The 19,821-nt window shown below is 45.7% G+C and overlaps 1 non-coding gene across 1 annotated transcript; it reads right to left on the bottom strand.

Annotated features, from left to right (window-relative positions):
• Positions 1-18,552: 18,552 nt before the first annotated feature.
• LOC132028940 (U6 spliceosomal RNA) lies at positions 18,553-18,656 on the bottom strand. Its single transcript, XR_009407595.1, has one exon. It is a non-coding gene; the product is annotated as a U6 spliceosomal RNA (small nuclear RNA).
• Positions 18,657-19,821: the final 1,165 nt, after the last annotated feature.

Here is a 19,821-nt window from a genome sequence, read left to right as displayed (position 1 = left end):
GACAAGTGACTGATGCAGGAATCAGACCTCAATCTCCCTGACTCCCAGGCATGATCTTTGATCCAAATCACTTTTGTGTAGTGTTGGGGTGAGACCTTATGTTCTGAATTACAACAGAGGCTACGATGAGGAGTGTGGGATAAGGGGGAGGAGCTCTTTTAGGATGTAGATATGGTTTCCTGGAAAAGAAGATATTTGGGCTGGACCTTGGAGAATGAGTAGGATTAATTCGGCAGAAAGCAGGGAAGGGCACCCCCCAAAACCACAGTGAGCAAACACAGAGACTGGAAAGTGCAGGAAGTGTTGAAAGAATGACAAGTAGTGTGCTGTGACTGGAGTTCTGTGAGGGAAGGTGCTCCCAGGTCTTACTATCACTCATCCCCCCACCTGGCTGTCCTGGGAGAGGGGTCTTCTACACAAACACATCCAACTGCAGAGCTGCTATTGTGAAAGGCAGGAATCCTGGAGAACTGATGTGAAGAGTTCTGGCCTGGCATGCTTGGCATCCCTGGCCATTGGGAGCTCCATGGTGCCTTGACCCCTCGGTGACTCCCAGGACACAGAGGTCAGTCTGTGGGGGTGAGAGGATGAAGTGAGCCTGTGTCTGGGCTGGGAACAGTGACAAGGAGAAAGGAAGAGCCCATCCCCCAGAGGGGGGTACAGGAAAGAGCCCCTTCCTGTACTGATCCTGCTTCCATTCCTGTGGTCAGCTTAAGTATCAGGGTGTTTGTTCTGGGAGTATAGTCTTCCCAGACTTTGGTTGGCTTTGGGGTTCCTAAGGAGGCTTCCTCCTGTTGAGCACCCACTGGTAGCCAGGTAGGGCAGGCCATAGGTTGGCACAGAGATGAAGACAAGTTTTGTGGTAGAGACAGACAAGTTATAAAGACACAATTATTTGAGTACTTGGTATGTGTCAAACACCACACTAAGACCTTTACATGTACATCTTTTTTAAAGCTGAGCTGCCTCAGGGGCTCGTCTCCACATGGTATCAATCTAGCATCCACAATATCTGAAGCAAATTTAAATAATTATTGCACCATCTCTTGGAAAAAATACACAGCAAAACTTAAAATCCTCTTTCCCCGTCTGTCTCTGCATTGTATATACAAAACAGCCATCTCTGCACAATCTTTTCTCTTTCTGCATGCTCCTCGATAGAGGTTTATTCCATGAATAAATAGTTAATATTTTATCTCACGTGTATAATCCAGTTGAAACTTCCTCACAGCCCTCCGAAGGCAGGCACTGTTATCCCCATTTTACAGATGGGGAAGCAGATGTCTAGAAGTTAATTCTTGCCTAGGGTCCCACAGCTAATCACTGGCAAGTGCATTTGATCCAGAGTCTAGGAGACTGCTTAGGAAGGGACAGTCCATTTATGAGGGTCTTCATTTGGAGGAGGCAGCATTTGAGTAGAACCTTAAAGGATAAGAGAAGCTCAATAGACAGAGATGGGCAACAGAAGTGTTTTAGGAAGGGAGGGACACTCAAGAGATAAGCACATCACACACTGTGATGTTTGGAGAGAGGCAATCTTGTCCCTTTCCCCCCTCAAGCCTCCCTCTTAACAGTGGTGGGCCTGGCATTTAGGACGCTTGCCTCATTTCCCAACTTTTGCCCCAGGCCGATTTTGCCTGTGCCCTTTAACAGCCTCTATCACAAAGCCGCCTTGTGGCTTCTGAAAGAGACCATCTGATTCAGGCTGGCTCCCTATCACCCTCCTCCACCCCTTATAGGGGAAGAGAATTCCCTCCTAGGCCAAATCAGATCACTTAATTCTTCAGGAATTACATGTCAAGCCTGTATTAGGAAACACAGCTCTCTAGTTCAAGAAAACATGTTGTAGTGAAAAGAGTACAATGGAAAGTGGATCCAGCCTGATTTGGGCTTGAATCTCAGCAAAACTATTTATCGGGGGTGGGGGGGTTCAAGAGAATTGCTTAATCCTGTGAAGCTTCAGTCTCTTGATCTAGAAAATAACTATTGCTAAAAAGTTGTGCCTGATAGATTTGTCAGAGAGGAAGAGGAAATAGCTGGCCAGGAATATATGATCTAATATTTACTTTGGTGTTGGGTATCAGGGACTTGTTGAATCCAGGTTTCTCTGGCAAGAAGTGGACAGTAGGAGATGTCAGGCATGTGGGAGGAAACTGACCCTTAGTAAGTACAAGAAAAGAGGGGAGGTGATGGTTGCAGTATGGACGGAGGGGTCCTAGTCCTGAAGTCTTGTTGTCCTGCTGGAACAATTCCATGAGCCGCTCTCAGCCCCAGCTTCCTCTCTTGGAAATGCCAATTCAACTTAATGAATATTGGCCAAATGCTTGAACTGCTATTTCACCCATTTCATTTTAAATATATATTTTTTCATATTTTGCCTTGTCCCAGAAGAGATTTGAGGTGACTTTTAAAGATACACAATACAGGAGCACCTGGGTGGCTCAGTCGGTTAAGCCTCTTGCTTCCCACTCAGGTTAAGACTCTTGCTTTGGGCTAGGTCACCATCTCTTGGGTTGTGGGATTGAGCCTCCAGCCCCCATAGAGATCCCAAAGGCAGGAAGTCTGCTGGAGAATCTCTCCCTTTGCCCCTCTACCACACCCCTCGCAAATAAATAAGTGAATTTTTTTTTTTTTAAATTAACAACAACATGAAAATAGAGGACCAGAAACCAGGTTGCAGAGAGAATCAGAGTAAAACAGTGACATGTGGATCATTTCGGTTATCTGTAAAACATGTGAAAAGATCCTTCTCAGATTTACCCCATTATCACAAACCCCCTAGTCTATACTGGTTGCATGTAGTAGGCAGTAGAAGACATATCTTAAACAGAACTAAAGGTAATATTTCTGTTTGTGCCTGTGTGTGTGTGTGTGTGTGTGTGAAGGGGAGGGAGGAATAATCCTTTGTAAATTACACCGAAGTACACAGTTTGACACCCCTATATTGGGTAAGAGACCACAGCAGCTGCCTCTGCTTTCTCTATGGCCCGGAGGATTATAAATCTACCGTTTGATTGAGAAGGGCATTCAGTGAGGGGAAGCAAGGGAGAACAAGCCCCAGTCAGTGTTTCAATAAGTTACACGAAAATAAATATTGAGTGCTCATTATCTGCCAGCTAGTCGGCTAAGCATTTCGCATTTTGTATATTTCACATTTAAATTTAGTTTAAAATTAAATTTCACATTTAAATCCAGTTTAAATTATACCTCGGAGGATAGAAAGTTTAGGAGTTGAGGTCACAAGCTTGGGTAGGGAGGGGTGGGAGTCCCACCTCCCTCAGTAGCTTGCTGAACGTCCTTGGTTATTGCTACGTTCCTCCACTCTGTGAGCCCCAAGTTCCTCCATCCCCCTTTTGGGTCGTCATAATGAATCACAAGCTGAAGCATGTTAAGTGCTCTGCCCAGTGTTGGCATAAAGTAGACAACAATAGCATAAACAATGCAAATGGTTATTGACCGATCAGGATGGCAGGGACATTCAAACCCTGAAACGCTATCCCCCACCTCGGATGCCCCTGGCAGGGCCCTGGGTTTAGTTAGGGCGGTACCGGCAGCTCCCCACTCCCACCCCTGGCGCGGGCTTCTCCCACCCCTGGCGCGGGTGGAGCCGCGATGGGCAAAGCCTCAGGCAGCGTGCGGGGAGGCGAGCCGCCTAATGCAGTTGTCAGTTAATTAGGGGAGAAGGTTATGTCATTAACGGCGGGATCGATGCAAAGGGAATTAAGAGGCTCTGGCAGCGCCGCCGTCGCGCGCTCTGCGCGGGCCCGGGGCCGAATTCAACAAAAATTCGATACGCATTAGCTGAGGATCAGTGGCTGCCCGGGTCGTGGTGCGGCAGAGCGGGGGAGCTGCGCCTGGGTCCCGCGGCTAAAGCCGGACGCGGTGCTCTGCTGGGAAGGGCTTGTGGCGGGGAGGGCACCACCGGCTGCGCGGCCGGGAGTCTCCGCAAGACGCTGGGTGCGAGGCGTGGGAGGCCGGAGGTCATCTCAGGGAAGCGTCATGGCCTGATCCTAGCAAGGCAGCGAGCACTACGATGCTGGGTCACTGTTCAAGCATTGCGGGGGAGCTCCTCCTGCAGTTTCCCAACTCACTCTGACCCTGCTCCTCACCCCCTTACCGGGCCCACTGCCACTCATCCATCAGGCCCGGTGGACCTCAGTCACCTCCCCAGACTAGGCCAGGCCATCCTGTAACCCACCCTTACCAGCACTTATTTCTTCTTAGCCTTTATCACAGTCTCATGATATGTGTGCGATCTGTGCGACTTCCCTGGTCAGTGTGTTTCTCCTGACCAGCTTGCAAACTCTGGGTGGGGAGGCAGTGTGGGCCTGCACCCACAGAGCCTGGAACGAGGCAGGTGCTCAGGAAATATTTGCAGAAAGAAGGAATCCCCTCAGCCGCAGTGAGTTAATTGGTAGAAGGAGGAAATGAAGACTGGAGGAAATGAAGTGACCTCCCCAACATCACAGCCATCTCCCAGCTCCCACGCTCTTTCCTTGAATAGACTACCTAATCTGTCTGAATCCTAGTTTTTCCATCTAGGGCAAAATTCATTACAGTAAACTCCGTTCTAGGTGCCAGGAACCATGCTAACATTTATTTGGATTTGCTCCTTTAATTCTTAGAACAACCCCGTGGGATTGAAATCATTTATTATAGGGGGCCTGGGTGGCTCAGTCTGTTAAGCCTCTGCCTTGGGCTCAGGTCATGATTTCAGGTCTTGTGATCAAGTCCCACATCTGGCTCCTTCCTCAGCAAGCAGCCAGCTTCTCCCTCTGCCTGCTGTTCCCCCTGCTTGTGCTCTCTTAATCTCTCTCTCTCTGACAAATAAAGAAAATCTTTTTAAAAATCATTTATTATGAAGGAGGAATTTGAAACAAGCGAGAGCTGGGCCGATCATTTGCCTGTTTACCCTCAGATCCATTGTCCCCTTTCTGATATTCTGTGTCACAGGTGGACCACCCCCCTACCCCTATCCCACCTCCCATCAGGCTGCATTTCCCAGGCTCCCTTGTCAGCTGGATTTTGGCTGGGTTTGGCCAATGGTAGCCACTGTACAAGATTGGAGGGCTGAGGATAGAAGGAGCCAGTATTCCTGCCTTGACAGCTTCTGGGGGCCTTCCTTTGGCCTCCAAACCAGTGTGGTAGTGGTTCACTACCACTGAGTTACCTCACTTTCCCCATTTTGGCTTTAAAGTTCTTCTGTCACCCGAGTGGCCACAGTGTTAAATTCTTTGTATTAAGTTCCCTCTGTCTGAAATACTTATAGGGAATTCATTTTCCTGATGACTGGAAGAGCTGTGATTTCAATCCTGATCTGTCTGACCACGACAGTGTGCTTAAAGCATTTTATGGAAGATGAGAGTGGGTAAAACAGTAAGAGAGTGATAACCATTTTTTAACCACCCCAGCCAGAGAACTCTTTCCAGGTCTCTTCTGTGAGAGAAATCAGTTTTAAAGCTAATGGTACACTCATAAAACCTTTTGTTATTTATTTTTATATTTAAGAAATTCTACTCTCCATAGCTAAAATATTGTTTATGCCTAGAAATGAAGATATTAACGGAATCTTAGTTAATATTTAAGATAGTAACTAGAGTTGTGAACATTCAATGAACTAATGGCATGTAGTAGATGTTCTATGACGATATCCTCCCTAACTCCTTCAAAACCTGACAGAATTTTTAGTACCTACAGTTTGTTCGTCTTGGTGATCCTGGAGGGCGGAGGACAGCAGCTCTGTTGTTCATTTGTTAGCATCGTCCTTTTTACACTGTAGATTCACCTTGCCCGTTGGACCAATGAGTGAGAAGTAGAAATCAGAGGGCTGGCCCAGCAGCAGATGTGTGCCATGATTGTTAGTTCTGAGTGAATGCTCCTAAATCAATTGGACCGCCCCAGAGACTTGGTTGGCAATGAATGAGACTGTGAGATGCTTTTTTTGTGTGTGTGTGTGTGAGATGCTTTTGACGCACACATTCAGGTCCTGATTTGAGTGAAGATGTCTGCTCAGCGGTCCCGAGGGCAATTTTCTCCTGATTGATTTGCAACTTTCAATCTTAATGGAAAAGAAGCCAAGTCTAAAGGAGGTAGTTTAGTCCCTGAACCAGAAATCCTTGTTGTGCTTCTCTTTCTGAACTTGGGGAAGGGGGTGGGTCATCTCCTATTACCTGCAAAGGGGGTACAGAGGCCAAAGTTTGTCAGGGAAGGGTATTTAAGTTGTGTTGGTAGCTGTGAAGAGGAACTTCTTAACCTACACAATCCCAGTGACACGGGAGAACCAGGAGACCAGAAACTGCCCCTAATGACAGAAGAACAGCAGCTAGCAGATCAGGTCTTCAGCAACCACAGCCTGGAGCCTGGGGCTGTGAAGTCCCACTTGTACCCTTGATCAAGGAACTTCACTGGAAGTTATTCAGCAGCTGAAACTTGCTTTTTTACAGGGCACCTGGGTGCCTCGGTTAGGAAAGCGACCGAATCTTGATTTCAGCTCAGGTCATGATCATGAGGTGGAGCCCTGCATTATGCTCTGCGCTGGGCATGGAGCCTGCTCGGAATTCTCTCTCGCCCTCTCCCTCTGCCCTTCCCCACTCTGCTCTGCGCATTTTTGCCAAGGTGCAGCAGCGAAGGCAGGAACTGGAACAGGTGCTGGGAATCCGCTTGACCTAACTGCTCAGGGACCCCCTCCTCTGCTGGGAAGGGGACCACCCTCTGGCGTCATAGACACATAGGCTAAGGATGGGATGAGGGGTGCCTCCTGTCCCCCTCTGCTCCCCAGCTAGAGTTTCATAAATGTAGTGCTAGGATTCCTTGTTGCTTGGTCCCCAAAGCCTTATACTTACTTTTTACTTTGGCTTTAAATGGGTTCTCCACAGCTGCCTCCTTTGCTCCCTGCAGGCAGGCGGGCCCCAGTCGGTCCGCTGGACGCTATGCTTTGATTGACATTGTCACGGAGACCTTTCAGACCCAGGCCCGCTGGCTTTGCTTGTTTACAGACCCCCTTGGGGCCAGTGTCCGAGCTGGCTCTGGGGAGCTGGATGAGGGAGAGGAGCACAGCTCACACTCTTCCTGGCCTTTCTAAACCAAAGTTCTTTGCCATTCCTACCAGCCCAGCCTTGCTGCTGGTTTTTCCTTTTCTTTGGGTATTTGCACTATGTGGGAAGCAGGTTTTTCTATGCGGGAGCCACTTTTTTTGTACAGGGGTAAGTTGGGGTTTTCAGGGAGCCCTGTTTGGTGCCTCCTTCTGTTTTTCCTCAATCTATGCAAGTGGCTCTGGCCGCCATCATCTCCTCGGACGCCAGAGGCCTGCCAGCCCAGCTCTTGAGCCCAGGGCGGTAGAGCCGCCCCCAGGGGGGCTCCAGTTCTCTGACATGGCCTGAGGTACGGGTGTGCGTGCTTGGTGGAGGGCGGGGGGATGTGAGGGGGCAGGGAGAAAGGTCTGTCGCTGCCCTTCAGAGCTTGGTAGAAGGGTGGACCCCAGGGCTTGGCAAGTGCCACTTCTGGCAGGTTTGGAAATTTCCAAATAAATCTTTGTTTATTGGTGGTAAAAAATAAATAAATAAATAAATAAATAAATAAATAAAAATAAAAAAAATAAATAAAAATAAAAAAATCGTTTCTTACCACAATAACATTAGCCTATACCCCTAGAAGTGAAGAGCACAGGATCTGGAGTCAAATAAATCCAGGTTTCAATCCCAATTCATTGTGACTTGACTACTTCTCACTTAACCTTTCTGAGCCTCTCTTCCTCATCTGTTAAAACAGGAATGATAATACCTACCTGGGGTGGTTTGCTGTGAAGATTAAATTAGATGCTAGGGTGAGAGCTTAAGAAATGATAGCCATGGGGCGCCTGGATGGTTCAGTGGGTTGAGCGGCTGCCTTTGGCTCAGGTCATGATCTCAGCATCCTGGGATCGAGATCCGCATCGGGCTCTCTGCTCAGTGGAGAGCCTGCTTCCATCTCTCTCTGCCTGCCTCTCTGCCTACTTGTGATCTCTCTCTGTCAAATAAATAAATAAAAATTTTAAAAAAGAAAAAAGAAAGAAGAAATGATACCTATGATTAAATTGTTCACAGATTTAAATTGCTCAGTTGGATAAGCTCCTTCCTTTGGCTCAGGTCGTGATCCTAGAGTCCTGGGATCAAGCCCCACATCAGGCTTTCTGCTCATCAGACAGCCTAATTCTCCCTCTCCTCCCCACTCTCTCACTATCACTGTCTCTCTCTCTCTCAAATAAATAAAATCTTAAAAAAACAAAAACAAATTGGGGCACTTGGGTGGCTCAGTGGGTTAAAGCCTCTGCCTTAGGCTCAGGTCATGATCCCTGGGTCCTGGGATCAAGCCCCCTATGGGTCTCTCTGCTCAGCAGGGAGTCTGCTTTCTCCTCTCTCTCTGCCTGCTTCTCTGCCTGCTTTTAATCTCCATCTATCAAATTAACAAATAAAATCTTTAAAAAAAAACACATAACAATAACAAAAAAAAAAAACAAACTAAATTTATCCACCAGCTAGTATTTTGGAATACAATAGTCTAGTCAACTAGGTCATTATAGTCTTCAGAACTCTCTACAAATCAAATGCTTTGATTTGTTGCCCAAAAAGCTAGATCTGGGCATCCATGTTTGTACTCTCTCCCCTTGGCCACTGTTGATTGGACCAAGAGTGAACTCTTAACCTAAGGACAAATCAGATTCCTTTCCTGGGAGCTGAAAAAGTCAATTGTGGGGAGTCATGTAGATTCCAGAGCAAGTACCACCATTTTGAAGTGTGTATAGTTCATGGATAAGCTGAGAAAACTGATAAGGAGAGGTGTGAAGAGAAATACAAAGAAGAAACTACGTAGCTTTACTCCACGTGAAAAAGAGAAATGGCTCTGGTCCTGGTGATTTTTCAGTTTCATGAAGCTTACCTTTGCTAATTTCCTATCTTTGGAGTCTATGCAGTCTGTACCCAACCATTAATGCCCACCTCTTCCTGGGCTAACATGCGAACATCTCTTTTCCTTGGAGCTACAGAGACCACGCTAGGATGAGAGCAATGTTGTTCCTTTATGAGGTAAAAATGCTTCTTTAAAAACTCGAGTGGTCTTTTTAGGAATGAGCTTGTATAAAACACACCCTTATGACAGAAAAGTAGTAAGCACAAATTGGTCAGACCAGTTACTAACCAGAGTGTCAACAAGAAACTAGTCAAGAAACCTTTTTTCCCATTTTGTCATTGTACTGAGTCCCAAATTATTTGATTTGCAACAGTGCCTTGAAGTTCCCAAAAAATTGCATTACACGATCTTACAGTTTCTAAAAGAATGTTGAGGAACTAAGCTTGGGTGGGGTTCAAGGACTTACATGCTCTAAAATTAAATTAGAATTAAAGTAAAGGCTCTCTGGATGCCTGGCTGGCTCAGTCAGAGGACCTTGTAAGTCTTGATTTTGAGGTTGTGAGTTCAAGCTCCACCGTGGGTGTAGAGATTACTTAAACTTAATAAAATTAAAAAAAATAAACATTTATGAAACAAGATGGGATTGGGAGGGAGACAAACCATAAGTGACTCTTAATCTCACAACAAACTGAGGGTTGCCGGGGGGAGGGGGTTTGGGAGAAGGGGGTGGGATTATGGACATTGGGGAGGGTATGTGATTTGGTGAGTGCTGTGAAGTGTGTAAACCTGGTGATTCACAGACCTGTACCCCTGGGGATAAAAATATATGTTTATAAAAAATAAAAAATTAAAAAAAAAATAAACATAATTATATATATATATATAAAAGTAAATGCTCTGGTATCCACTCAACTTAGTAGTTTTGTGAAGGTAGGGACTGGATCTTAGTTGTTACGTTTTCTCAGAGCTTAGTGCCTATTCAGTAAGTAATTTTTTGAATAAATGTTGAGACCTCAATACTGTCATCAAAAGACTGAAAAGGAGTTTGGAAGCTTTAGAAAGTAAAATGGTGATTTTTTAAAGAAGATTTTATTTATTTGACAGAGAGACACAGTGAGAGAGGGAACACAAGCAGGGGGAGTGGGAGAGGGAGAAACAGGCATCCTGCCAAGCAGGGAGCTTGATATGGGGCTTGATCCCAGGACCCTGGGATCAGGACCTGAACTGAAGACAGATGCTTAATGACTGAGCCACCTAGGTACCCCAAAGATGTTGATTTTTTATTTTTTATTTTTATTTATTGTTTTTAAGATTATTTATTTATTTATTTGTCATAGAGAGAGAAGCGAGAGCAAGCACAGGCAGACAGAGTGGCAGGCAGAGGCAGAGGGAGAAGCAGGCTCCCTGCCAAGCAAGGAGCCCGATGTGGGATTCGATCCCAGGATGCTGGGATCATGACCTGAGCCGAAGGCAGCCGCTTAACCAACTGAGCCACCCAGGCGTCCCAAGATGTTGATTTTTTAAAGAGGATTCTAATTCTAAGGCAGAAGTATTGAAAAGTAGGTAGATAAGAAGGGTGGAAGGAGGGCTCCATAGACTTATAACTTCAAAATAGCCACAGGAAGAAACACCAGCAAATTCTGAAAGTTTCAAAAGTTTGAGGTCATGAGCTTCATTGAGAAGTGCTAGCATTTTATGAGTTGAATTGCACCTCTCCAAAATTCCTTTGTTGAAACCCTAATCCTCAGTATCTTAGAAGTATCTTAGTAGGAAATAGAACCGTTGCAGGGGCTCCTGGGTAGCTCAGTCTGTTAAGTGTCTGACTCTTGATTTCCACTCAAGTCATGATCTCAGGGTCCTGGGATCGAGTCCCACACTGAGCCCCACATTGGACTCCATGCACAGCGGGACTCTGCTTGAGATTCTCTCTTCCCCTTCCCCTGCTCATGATCTCTCTCTCAAATAAATAAATAAGTCTTTTTTTTTTTTAAGGGTAAGTTTATTTATTTAAAAAAAAAAAAAAAGAGGGACACCTGGTGGCTCAGTGGGTTAAAGACTCTGCATTTGGCTTGGGTCATGATCCTGGGGTCCTGGGATCGAGCCCCGCATCAGGCTCTCTGCTCAGCGGGGAGCCTGCTTGCCCCCTCTCTCTCTCTGCCTGCCTCTCTGCCTGCTTGTGATCTCTGTCTGTCAAATAAATAAATAAAGTCTTTAAAAAGAGAGAGAGAGATAGGACAAAATCTTTTTTAAAAAATTTTATTTATTTATTTGACAGAGATCACAAGTAGGCAAAGAGGCAGTCAGAGAGAGATGAAGGGAAGCAGGTTCCCTGCTGAGCAGAGAGTCCGATGCAGGGCTTGATCCCAGGACCCCGGGATCATGACCTGAGCCCAAGGCAGAGGCTTTAACCCATTGAGCCACCCAGGTGCCCCGAGATAGGATAAAATCTTTTTTTTTTTTTTTTTTTTTTAAAGATTTTATTTATTTATTTGACAGAGAGAAATCACAAGTAGATGGAGAGGCGGGCAGAGAGAGAGAGAGAGGGAAGCAGGCTCCCTGACGAGCAGAGAGCCCGATGCGGGACTCGATCCCAGGACCCTGAGATCATGACCTGAGCCGAAGGCAGCGGCTTAACCCACTGAGCCACCCAGGCGCCCCTAGGATAAAATCTTAAAAAAAAAAAATGGGGGTGATGGACTCCTCAGTGACTCAGTCATTAAGCATCTGCCTTTGGTTCAGGTCATGACCCCAGGGTCCTGGGATCAAGCACTGCATCGGTCTCCCCACTCCGCAGGAACCCTGCTTTTCCCTCTCCCTCTGCCTGCTGTTCTCCCTGCTGTGCTCTCTCTCTCTGTGTCAAGTAAATAAATAAAATCTTTTAAGAAGAAAAATAAAAAATTAAAATTTAAAAACGGAGATAGGGCCAAGGCAGATGTAGTTAAGATGAGGTCCTGCTGGAGTAGAGTGGTCTTATAAGACAATACATCTTGTATTCTTATAAAAAGGGGGAAATTAGGGGTGTCTGGGTGGCTCAGTGGGTTAAGCCTCTGCCTTTGACTTGGGTCATGATCTCAGGTTCCTGAGATCGAGCCCCGCATCGGGCTCTCTGCTGATCGGGGAGCCTGTTTCCCCCTCTTTCTCTGCCTGCCTCTCTGCCTACTTGTGATCTTTTTCTCTGTCAAATAAATAAATAAAATCTTTTTAAAAGTGGGGGGGTGGGGAATTAGACAAGCACAGAGGAAGGATGTCAGGCGAAAATGAAGGCAGAGATCAAGGTGGTGCTTCTACAAGACAAAGATACCAAAGATTGCCAGCAAACCACCAGCCAGGGGAAAGGCCTGGAACAGGTTCGTTCACAAGCCTCCAGCAGGAACCCAAGCTTCTGACACCTTGATTTTGGACTTCCAGTCTCCAGAACTGTGAGACATTTCCATTGTTTAAGCTACCCAGTGTGTGGTACTTTGTTATGGAAACACTAGCAAACTAATATAGGAAGCACACAAATCCAAAAAGACCTCCCCTCTGTCTCTCCAGTGGCAATTCATACCCAAGCCCAGATGTTTAGAAATATGTGTGCTCTCCTCAAATCATTGCTGTTATAACAGCTCCAGTCAGGCCTGCTTCTAAGCAGCAGTCAGAAAGACTGGGAAAGCCCCTAAGACCTCAGTCATTTTAAGTCCAGTCCCCTGCAATGATGCAGTTAAACAAGAACATCAAGAAATTCCTGCTTAGGCCTGAAGAGCTTTAAAAATGTTTGGGGGTGCCTGGGTAGCTCAGTCGGCAAGGAGTCAGCTTGGGATTCTCTTTCTCCCTATTCCCCCACCCCCACCCCAGGCCACTGGCTCTCTAAAATAAATGAATAAATCTTTTATTCAAGAATTTTAGAATTATTTAGCTATTTTACCTTCCTGTTATTTGAATAAGCAGTGACAGTTGCTTTACATTCATTGATTACTACCTGTTGGGGAATTTGCTAAGGACTTTATACAAATCACTTCTTTAATCCTCTCAACCTTAGGAGATAAGAACTATTATTATTTACATATTATAGACGGAGACACTGAGACTCAGTGAGTTAGCTTATCTATAAACACACAGCTAGGCAGTAATGGAACTGATCTCTAACCCAAGTTGGCCTGAGCCCAGAGCCCAAGTTCTTTGTTACCATGCTGTTCTGTCTCCCAGCCTAAGACATAGCAAGAGCTCATGGAATATTAATGCTCTTCCCTTGTCTGACTTAGTCTTGTTGTAATTGACATAAAAGCTACTGTTTGTTCTCCCTGCTTCAAACTCAAAATGAAAGTAAAGTGCCAGGCACATAGTAAGTGCTCAGTAAGTATTAGCTATTATTACTATTAAAATTGCATTGTACATGTTCCTGTCTAGTAAAGATGGCGAATCCCTAGTCTACTGCTAATAGTGGGTACTTAGAAGTGTTCTTGAATGAACAAGGCCAGTGGGATAGGGACCTGGAAAGTAAAGTTGATCTAGGAGAAAATGAGAGGCAAGAGTGGGGAGGTTGGGGCTGAGGAAGGGAGCGAGGGACACAGAAAGCAGTTGGCAGAAGGCCAGACTCCACTTTCCGTTGCTAAGGCTGCCCCTGGGGGTTGGGGGGTGGGGGGGTGTAGTCCCTCTGCTTCTGATTGGTCAGTTTACCTTGTTTTATCCTTTACTTCCTCCCTTTCGGGGTGATGGGGAGGCTGCTGCTTGTGGTTGTATAAAGCTTTCTGGAATTCTTCCAGGAAAAGGATAAGCTTGTGAGGCGCTAGCAAATTCTGGGGGCATAGGAGTGTGTGAACAAGAGTGATTGTGTCCGGGCCGTCAGTGCCAGGGTGAGGCAGGAGGGTAGGAAATCAGGTGCATTTCTGTATAAATCCCAGCTCTCCCATTCCAGCAACTGTGTGACCTTGGGCAGGTAACTTACCTGCCTGAGTCTGATTTCCTCTTCTGTAAATAAGGACGAAATAGTATCTATTGACAGGCATTTAAATGCTTAGTACAATGCCTAATAAGTAATTGCTGCTATTATTATTATTATTTTAAGTGTTAGGATTTGATGTCTTTTCTGCCTGAATATATGGATTCACCAGTTATCCTCCTCTCCCACCTATTCCCTCAGTCCTGAAAATTTGAGCCAAGTATTTCCAAGTGCCCCCTGACGCCCCTACTTTCCCTTGGGCCTTCCAGTGGGGCCAGGCCTTTGGATACCTTTGGGCAGCCCCAGGATAGGAGAAAGCATGCCTTCATGATTCTCGGATGGTCCTTTTTTCCCCACAGCCCAGGAATGATTGATAAAAGCCTTATCTGAGTCACATTCCATTATGAGATTAAATCAGACTTGCTCTGGGGCCTTCTGGCTGCTACCCCAAGCTGGATGCCGGCAGCTCCTGGTTATTGCCTTTGGCCCAATCTGAGGTCATCACACTGCTATGGACCCAAGGGACCCCAAGGGGCAGGAGTTGAAGAGAGGCTCTGGCAGCCATTTGGGATTACTTTCAATTAGCCAGCACTGACTAAAAATGGAAGCCACAACCAGGTACCCATTCGGCACCACGGGGGAGCAAATCAGAGATGGACACTTACCCCGCTAGCTCCAATCCGAGCAAAGGATGACAGGCTCCTTGAGAGCAGAAGACAGAGATGTGGGAGATTAGCAATGGGAGTAATGAGGCCAAGCAATAATTCTGTGGTTGCAGGCAAGTTGCTAAATTTCTCTGAATCTTCAACTCTCAACTTGGAACATTAGCATTTACTACAAAAGTTAACCTAAATGGAAATGGTACTTGTTAAAAGGACAAGACCTTAAGATAAGACTGGGTTTGGATCCTGGCTTGGTTACCCACTGGCCTTGTGACATTGCTGTTAACTTCTTAGAGCCCCAATTTCCTCCTACACGGAAAGGAGGAAATAACACTTTTCCCTCCCAAAGTTGTGAGGGTTATGGAAAACTAGGCATAGCGGTTAGCTTTGACTTGGACAAGTGGGCTTACATACTTGTCCCTCCCCACCCCACCACCAGTGCTGCTCAGTCAATAGACACTCATGATTTTTCTTCTCCTTCAGGCAGTGTGGAAGGGTATGGGTTTAGCCTTCTTGTCTACCATCCCAAATTAGGAACACAGGAGAAAAGTTGCATTTCTCTTGCTAAGGTCTTTCGTGCATGTTTTTGTGTGACCTGGCTGAAGCCTGGACTAACCCAGGTGCCACATCTATATGAGGTCACCCATGTGGAGTTTACTGAACTGTTTAGGACCAGCCTAAGCTTCAGGGGCAGAGCAAGGAGAAAGGGAGAAAGAAGGATTTTATTAGCTTTCAACAATCAGGTGGGTCTGGGAATAGTCATACGCAAGCTGTGAGCTATCTGGAAGGCTATCCAAAGACAAGTGAAGTCTAAATGCTCAGAGCCAGGCTGCCCCAGAAAAGGCTCAATCTGGAGCCTGGGTGCCAACTCAGGACTCCCAGTTTATACTTCATTCTCTCTGCCTGGGTCCTTTACCTCCCTGACTTTTTTTCTCCCCTATCTCTTGTTTTTATTTGCCACCACTTCTAAATTTATTGTGGTTGATTGTTTTCCTGTCCTGGACCCACTTGGTAATCTGGCATGTGTGAAAGGTCATCAGATCCTGTGCCTGTTGGAAATGCAACAGTCTTTGTGTACCTCTTGTGTGCCTGACGTGATCTCATCTCATTCTCAAATCAACCCTATCAGCAAGCTTCTCTTAATATCCTCCTATTCAGGCTGAGGAAACTGTCATTCTAAGAGAGAAGACAAATTGCTCATGGTCACTTCGCCAGGTAGCAGCTGAAGCAGGACGTGTCCAAAGACAACATGACTCCAAAGCCTGTGACATTTCCGCTCCAACTCCAGATAAAGAGCATGCACAGTTCTCAGCTGCACCTTCTCCCCTATGGACCCTGGGAAAGTGTGTGAGCTATTCTGTTTTCCCAGGGAGGGCTAAAAGCCCACCAGAGTGGCTCCTGTGGTCTTCAGAAAAAATGGGACAGTAGGATGTCTACTTCAGGGGAGAGAAATCGGGCCCTGAGCTTGCAGGAGGAGGGATACTGGGAGTGGAGATTATTCTATCCAACTTTTAAAGAACATAAGCAAAATAAAACAAAAATGGGGGAGGCAGAGGTTACTTTGAAGTGGTGCCAGTAGGTGTACCCTGCTAGGACAGTGCTTTTGGGACCATGGGCCTTGGAGTCTGCTAGACCTGGGTTCGAGTGCAACACTGGCACCTGCTTCTTTGGGCGACCTTAGGCAAGGTATTTAAATTCTCGAAGCCTCAGTTTCTTCATCTGTAAAATGGAGATGATGACAATCCTTTGTTGTGAGGATTAAATGATACCATGCACATAAAGCCCTAATACGTGGACCTCAGCCAATATAAAAAAAATGGTATTATTTAGTAATAAAATTGGGTTAAGAGTAGACACCTTTCAGAAAGTTTCTATATCTTGGGTGGTGGTTATATGAATGTACGCATATGTAAAAAATATCATTGAACTGGAATGTCCACCTAAAATCAAGAAACCAATTCAAAGCCGAAGCACTGGGATCAAAGAATTGCAACTCTTTGCAAATGTTCACATAGATTTGTGTAGAACCCCAAAGGGTGTCCTGATTATAGGAGGTAGACTCGGGTTTTTAAGAGGGAGAAAAGAAAGAGGAGGTAAGTTGTTTCTAAGACGAGTTCATTGGTGCTGATAAGGAGGACTGGTTTTGTACTTCATTGATTGGTCAGGTGGAGTAGTCATTAGGCAAAAGTCCATGTCTTTTCAAACAGGATTTTCTCGTTCTTGCTGACTTCTGGGGATGCTGGAGATTTGGTCCTGTTCAAAGATTTAGAAAACAAGATGTGCAAGACAGTTCCTCCAAATGGCTGCTCTGGCTTTATTTTAAAAATGGATCTATTTGCATTATTGTTCACAGTGCTGCACTCTTCACCTGTGAAAATATGTACTTGTATGTATCATATACTTCAACAATAACAACAACAACAACAAGAAAAACAAAAGGAAGCTCTTGTGAGCCAGGATTGATGAAGAGAAGGGATTCGAAAAATTTTTTTAAAGAAGATATCACAAGTAGGCAGAGAGGCAGGCGGGGGTGGGGTGGGTTGGGAGCAGGCTCCCTGCTGAGCAAAGAGCCAATTCAGGGCTCGATGGGGCTCCATCCCAGGACCCTGAGATCATGACCTGAGCCGAAGGCAGAGGCTTAACCCACTGAGCCACCCAAGCAGCCCAGGATTCAAAATTTTTAAAAAATGACACCTGGATGGCTCAGTGGGTTAAGGCATCTGCCTTTGGCTGAGGTCATGATTCTGGAGTCCTTGGATGGAGTCCTGTGTCTGGGCTTCTTGCTCAGCAGGGAGCCTGCTTCTCCCTCTGCCTGCTGCTCCCCCTGCTTGTGCACTCTCTCTCTCTCTGGCAAATAAATAAAATTAAAAAAAAATTTTTTTTTAACTTTGCAGCCTAAAACGTAGGGGAAAATGTATTATGGAGGTATGTCAGGCAGTTAATTAATAAATGCATGTGGTTTTTCCTCCCTGGATTTTGTCATGCTTTGGGGATTTGTCAGTTTTCTTAAATGTATAATTTTTTTGTGACCCCTTGTGTTGTTCTGAGCAAATATTCACTTTTATAGTTAAAAAACCCCACCCTCTTTGGTAGGGCCGAGCGGTAGGACCCTCTTCCCAACCGGAGAAAAGGCAGGAGCGTCCAGGTTCCATAAGCATGGAGCCACACCCAGCATGCCCTCCTCCCATTGCCCGGCTGTGGGATCTTGCAGCTGTCCTTGGGAAAGCCTGCCTAATGGGAAGTCTGTGGCCATCAGGCTCAGCACGGTACCCCTGCTGAGGGAGCTCCTGCTGGATCATCTTCCCTAGGAGAATGAACAACACAGTGATGTCAGTCCCATCAATTCTCCCTCTTCCCTACAGTTCTCAGCAGTGACCTTGGAGGTGAGGCATCCTTAGGGGGACTTTCCTGAGTCAGGGATAAAGGACATTGAGAAGGGGGTTACCCAGGGAGCCCCTGAAGAGCAGGACTGGTAGCCAGGCATCCCATTACACCCTGGGGCTATTACCTTGGGGAAAAGGAATTAGACAAGCCTGATTTTCCATTATGCAAAGAAAGGGCTTTTCAAGTAAATTTCCATTTAAGAATGAGCTTAGATCAGTGAAAGTGGCGGCCATAATAGCTTAGATGGTCATCACAGCTATTAAAAACACATTTTTTCCCCCTGTGCTCAGGCTGCCTTGTCATCTTCATATTGTTCATCCCCAGAAGACTGTGACTCAACCTTTCCCCAGCTTCTGGGAGCCAGGTTAATGTCCATCTATATTTTCAACTTTTTAATTCTTCAACATATAGGGTATATGAAATTTACATGCTTGGAACAGGCTGTGGGTGTATCCAGAATGTTATAAAAAGTAGATCTGGGGTTGGAGATGGGCAGTGTGTAGTCAGTAAAGCACTCCACACGTTGGTCATTGGTTACAGTGTTGAGCTCACCTCTCTCTTCACACCATCTTATGCTGCCCATTCCTTGCTTAGATCCTCATACATCCACAGTTCATTTTTTTTTTTTTAAGATGAAAGTTTTAAAATATAGGTAACTTTAAAAAGTTTCTTTTCGGTGTAACAGTATTCATTGTTTTTGCACCAAAAAATATGGAACTCTTCACGAATTTGTGCGTCATCCTTGCACAGGGGCCATGCTAATCTCTGTATTGTTCCAATTTTAGTATATGTGCTGCCAAAGTGAGCACTCCACAGTTCATTTTTAGTTCAAGGCATTCAAACTGGTGTCTATGTCACCTGGATACTCTTCTCCCACTCTCTCCCAGGCTGACACCTACTTACTCCCAGGTCTCAGCTTGAATCTGATGTTTTCAAGGACGCCACCCTAAAACCCACACCCCAACCCCAGACCAGGGTAGGGCTTTGAATGGCTTTTCTTTGTCTGGGTAACAAACCACCTTCAACGATGCATATGCTCATACTTCTGTGATTTTGACTGGGCTCCATCTTGCCTGGGGTGATCTGGCAAAGTGCAGCTGCCATCAGTTGTTGGGTTGACTGGGTGCTAGCTCTTCCTGGATAGTCTCACTCATACGTCAGGAGCCTCAGCTAGACTGCTGGGAACAGCCGGGACAGGTGGAATGTCTGGGACAGCGAGGAGGCTAAACTGGGGGTTTCCTACATGGTGGTTTTCAGGCAACAAGAGGTTGGCAGTAGAAGCTACAGGGTCCTTAGAGGCCAAGGCTCAGAAGTCACATAACAATGTCTCTTTCATTGTATCTATTGCTCAGCATCGGGCTCCCTGCTCAACATCGGGTTCCTTGCTCAGTGGGGAGCCTTCTTCTCCCTCAGCCGGCTGCTCCCCCCGCTTGTGCTCTCTCTCTGACAAATAGATAAATAAAATCTTAAAAAACAAAAGTCATATTGCAAAAAGGCACATACCCAGGGAGAGCTAGTACAGACAGCTCTCTAAGCTTTTCTTCCACTGCTCTTATCATAACTGTTATATAATTCCTTGTGTGATTGTTTATTTATCGTTTTTATCCCCCCACTAGACAACTTCAATGAATGTGAGGACTGACTGTCTCATTCATCACTCTATTCCCAGAGCTTGGCACGAAGTGAGAGCTAATTAAATGGTTGTAAGTGAACACATGGATGGATGAATGAATAAAAAAATGAATAAATGAAAGATAAGATTCTTGGAGTTCTAAAATTGCAGCATAAGATTTTGTAGATAGTCCTAGGTTTGAATCCCAATTCTATCCCTTCCTAACTGCTTGACCTTGGGCAATTTGCTTGATCTCTCTGAGCCTCAGATTTTCTTTCTTTCTTTTTATTTATTTATTTTTAAGATTTTGTTTATTTATTTGACAGAGAGAAACCAGTGAGAAAGGAAACACAAGCAGGCAG

This window comes from Mustela nigripes, chromosome 12, assembly GCF_022355385.1.
Source record: "Mustela nigripes isolate SB6536 chromosome 12, MUSNIG.SB6536, whole genome shotgun sequence".
NCBI classification, from domain to species: domain Eukaryota; kingdom Metazoa; phylum Chordata; class Mammalia; order Carnivora; family Mustelidae; genus Mustela; species Mustela nigripes.
The sequence above is the reverse complement of the archived record's forward strand: the minus strand, read 5'-3'. Positions and strand labels throughout refer to the sequence as shown.